This window comes from Amphibalanus amphitrite, unplaced genomic scaffold (genome assembly GCF_019059575.1).
Source record: "Amphibalanus amphitrite isolate SeventyFive unplaced genomic scaffold, NRLGWU_Aamphi_draft 001757F_arrow, whole genome shotgun sequence".
In the NCBI taxonomy this organism is placed as follows: domain Eukaryota; kingdom Metazoa; phylum Arthropoda; class Thecostraca; order Balanomorpha; family Balanidae; genus Amphibalanus; species Amphibalanus amphitrite.
The window spans coordinates 11384-16179 of NW_024883250.1; the positions used below are offsets into that span (position 1 = coordinate 11384).

General features: G+C 48.8%; 1 long non-coding RNA gene across 1 annotated transcript; it reads right to left on the reverse strand.

Annotated features, from left to right (window-relative positions):
• Positions 1 to 696: 696 nt before the first annotated feature.
• LOC122375012 lies at positions 697 to 1719 on the reverse strand. Its single transcript, XR_006255319.1, has 3 exons — positions 1519 to 1719; positions 1141 to 1234; positions 697 to 849 (listed from the first exon to the last, which is right to left on the reverse strand). It is a non-coding gene; the product is annotated as an uncharacterized LOC122375012 (long non-coding RNA).
• Between the last annotated feature and the right edge of the window lie 3077 nt (positions 1720 to 4796).

Sequence of the window (4796 nt, forward strand, 5' to 3'; positions counted from 1 at the left end):
GCGCACGCGCTCCTATGACGCCGCTGGCCCGTGAGGGCGCCTTTCGGGCCTGGGGGCGCCCACCAAGGTTGGGGGGGGGGCAAACGGAATGTTGGGGTGGCAAAATTTCAAGTTGGGGGGGGGGGCACCTGCCTCCCCAAAAGTATACAAAGTTACGCCCCTGACAATGAGGGGCTATGTGGATACCTAGAGGGGCGGCACCATTATATTGGTGGGTTCCTCTGACACTTCGAAGGGCGTCACTGACACTATAAGGGGCGGCACTAACACTTTAAGGGACAGCAGCATCATTTTGAGGGGCGCCACCAACTTGTTGACGGGCAGCACCATCACATTCAGGGGCGGCATCATCTTCTTGAGGGGCGGCATCATCTGCTTGATGGGGCGGCTCCATCACAATGAGGGGCTATGTGGATGCCCAGAGGGGCGGCACCATTATATTGGTGGGTTCCTCTGACACTTCGAAGGGCGTCACTGACACTTTAAGGGGCGGCGCCAGCACTTTAAGGGGCGGCAGCATCATTTTGAGGGGCGCCACCGACTCGTTTGCGAGCAGCACCATCACATTCAGGGGCGCCACCGGCACTTTGAGGGCGGCACCATCACATTGAGGGGCGCCACCAATACTGAAAGGGGCGGCATCATCTTCTTGAGGGGCGGTATCATCACATTGAGGGGCTCCTCAGATGCTTAGAAGGGCGGCACCATTACATTGAGTGGGTCTACTAACAGATTTAGGGGCGGCACTGTCACATTGAGTTGCTGGATCATCACTTTCTGTTCGCACGCCGTTTGCAGAGACGGGGAGTTGTCGTCGAACGGGCTGTATTTACTGCCGTGGTGCCGTAACTGCACACAAACAAAAGAAACCATCTCAGTTTCGGTCATGTCAACACCACATTCATGACGTCCTACAATATTTCTATCATGAATCGTTACTTATCATACAAATACAATTTCCCTTTGTTTATATCTTATCTGACGCGTTTCAAATATATTGTTTACTAGGTAACTTTCGTATCTTATCTCGGAACACCTTTAAATACAAAAATGCAAACACTTTCAGTCGCAGTGACAAGTGATGATTGTATACAATTTCTTACAGATAATGACAGTCTAAATCCCCAGTTCAGTTCATACCGACAAGTTTTGCCTCCCATGCGAAGTCTCAGCGTGCAAAACGGGTTCTTGGTCGCACCAACTTCGACCTCGTATAAGCGCCATTAGCACAACGCTGAAATGCACACAAAAGAGGAAAATATATCACAACTGTACCGATATACCATATCGTAATCGAATAAATAACACACAACTATCAGAATTATCGCTCAATATGCGTTTGTGGTCGATCGACAAGCTCAACAAAAAATTATCCACAAATTTGGCGCAGCGCCAGATTGCCTTCGCAGCATCGCCATTTCCTTTTATCATGTGAAGCTGCTTAATAATCAACACATATCGAAATGACACACTTACAAGCTACATACCAACCAATACCTGTATCGAAATATCACTCACCCGTTGATATTCTACATAAAAACAAACACAAAGGCACAGACCACTGACGAACCGGCCATTCGTCTGCATTCGTCCCCCACGTGAGCCGGCCGAGCGCCGCGCAGCGGCCGTGACCTTCACAAGGTTCGGCCTTCAGCCGGTTCTGAGTAGAGCTGCCGCTTTACAGAAACACGAGAGCGCCGGTGCGCCGACGAGGCGGCGCCAACACTTTCTATAGACGGCTGCTTCACTTTAAGAGGCGGCATTATCATTTCGGAGGCCAGCAGCATCACTATGAATGACGGCGCCTACTGTTAACGCCAGACCCCTTGAAACCCTAATTTTTCGCGATTGTTTTTTAATGCGCGGAAGAATTTCAACCATATTTAGGAAATAGCTGTTTCAAGACCTGCCGAAACTTTTTCTTCAAATACGTTTTGTTGTCACTTACTACGCATTTCAGACCCTTTGGAACAGTCCTTTTTGGCTCTTTCTCGTTACCTATTCGCTTGATTTCAGCCAAACTTTGACACAATGAGTTTCAAGGGCCTACCTAATTTTTACTAATATGGTCTTTTAACAAAATGTCAAAATGAAAGGCACTTGTCATTGACTTGTAATGGTAAAAATTGATCGGAAAACTTTGCGCCGTGGTAGAGGCTAGCACGGCGTAGCAGTGTCAGCTGTTGCGGCGCAGCTAAGCTCCGCCCACTGCGCCGCGACACCGGGACCGGTCATTCGCCGCTCGGGCTCGGAGGGATGCGGAGCTCTGACGGACTGGAACGAGACACACGCTAACGCAGGTATCCTTGCGTGAATATATGTCGTTTCTCGCGCGGAGAGGATAAGGATGAAGAATGCAATGCAGATCGGTGTATGTATAAAACGTTAAGCACTCCTTCCAGCTACAGAATGTTATTCCCAAATAATTTTATTTTCAATAATCTATAGCGAGCCTCTCCGCAGCCGTCCTCCTACAGGCTATTGTGCATTTAAGGAGAAACGGGACATGATATGACGGACTGTCTTTGCATTCAACGGCTTTATTTAATTGAGGATATCCACATATGTACTTGTAGGTGCGTATTTCGTTTTTTTTAGTTTAAAATAATAAAACTTTATGATGTTTTTGGGTGAAAATAATAGGTAAATCTTTCCATGATATTTCCACAATGCTTTAAGAATATTGTTGATAGATCCTAGGCCCGAAAAACAATAAAACAGGGAAAGATATAGAATGACTCAATCTGAAAATGTAGATATGCAATATCGAGAGTTAATGATCTCCCATCCTTCACCTCCCCTTGTCAGTCTCTCGTCTATAGGCTTAAAGTCTCAAATGTCTCTCGTCTATAGCCTAATCCCTATTTTCGTCACTTGTCTCTGGTCTACCATCTGGTCTGTCTTTCGTCTACCGTCTTTGTCTCCCGCCTCTGCTCTTGCGTTTATGCATATTGTTTGTTGTCCACTAGCCAACGTTTACCGTTCGTATCATTGTCACTTTGTCTCCTCTTCCTTTCTCTTTCTTCCTCCATCCTTATTTGTCGTAGAACAACTTATTAAAAGTTCATGACATGCAAGCAAGTGTTCCAACTCCGCTGCGCTGCGCGCGCGGCCCGCACGGCCCGCACGCCGGCCGGCCAGACTGCGACTGCCGGCGACATGACCCGAGGCTGGACCGCAAGTGGGCGGAGCCAAGCCGCAGTGTGCTAGTGCGGCACGACCAATCAGAGGGGAGACAGCGCCCAGCCTGTGTCAGCCTCTAAGCAGGGCTCTGACGACCTTAACATTATCAGTCAATGACAAGTGCCTTTATTTTTCATTTTTCGTTAATAGACCATATTGATAAAAATTAGGTAGGGATCTCAAACTACCAATGTCAAAGTTTGGTTAAAATCAAACGCATATACAACGAGAAATAGCCGAAAAGGACTGTTCCACAGGGTCTGAAACGCATAGTAAATGTTTGTGGCACTTGTCGTTGACTCGTAATGTTAACTGTTTTTCCATACTGGATAGAGGCCTTCCTACGTCATATGACATTAGGCTCCGCCCACGGCTGCGGCATTGACCCGTGCCCATCAGCGACCTCTGTACAAACGACACCCCTGCCATCTGTAAAGGACTATGCATTTCGCTGACGCTTCACGTGCTATGTATCAATTGCAGCAGACGGTCAAGTAAATGTTAAGCTCTTGTTGACTCTCGTATATAGGACCAAGAGGCCATCACTCCTCAACCTACTATTCACACATGCTTCGAACAAACGTTAAAGATTCCTAACAAATACGATGCTCGATGTAGGATATATGTATGTTTGAAATACGAGCGAGCCTTATGATGTGAAGCGAAGGTAATTAATTAATTATTACGTTGTTCGATGGTTGCATAGCGATGTACAAATCAGCAACTACTTGATGACATCCGAAATCCCATTATCACATTAGTTATCTGCAACGCCATAGGCTTTAAATACCTACAGGTGAATATTTCCTAACCTTATGTCAGGTATATGCCATCTGCCCGTCATTTGCAGCTTATGAAAAATAAAACAAATATCAGCCGTCAGCGAACCTATCAGCATTGTACAAGCAATGCGCATTGAGCATTTATGGCTCCTCAGTCATCATGTCGCTCTTTGGGCACTGTCAGACAAGACGCTACGCACAACTCCGCCGGCTTTCGGCACCGCTCGACCGTCCCCGCTCCCCGCCACAGCGCGAGTACCGCGCGTCGGCCCGAAACCGCCGCAGGCCAAGACCAGGGGCGTAACTTTGTATACTTTTGGGGGGGGGGGCAGGTGCCCCCCAACTTGAAATTCTGCCACCCCAACATCCCGTTTGCCCCCCCCCCCAACTTTGGTGGGCGCCCCTTGGCCCAAAAGGCGCCCTCACGGGCCAGGGTCGTAACCACGCTCAACAGATCGTGGTGAGAAAAAACTGCAATAGGAGCGCCATCCCTCAGGGGGGGGGGGGCGCCATGGCCTATGAGCTTGGGACCTCTGAGGCCATGGAGCGCCTACATGCGAGAGAGGGGCGCCTATGAACTCCATAGGGGTGCCTCAATGCAAAAGAGGGGCGCCTGTGATGGCAATAGGGGCGCCTGCATGCGAAAGAGGGGCACCCTATTGGTCTCTGAGGCCCTTAGGGGTGCCTCTTAGACCTATGATAGTATAGGGGCGACCACGTGCAAAAGGGGCGCCAAGGAAGGCCATAGTGGCGCCCCCATACGAAAGAGGGGCGACTGCATCATGTATGCCAAATAGGGATGCCTTTGAGGCCCATTTTAGAAAGAGGACC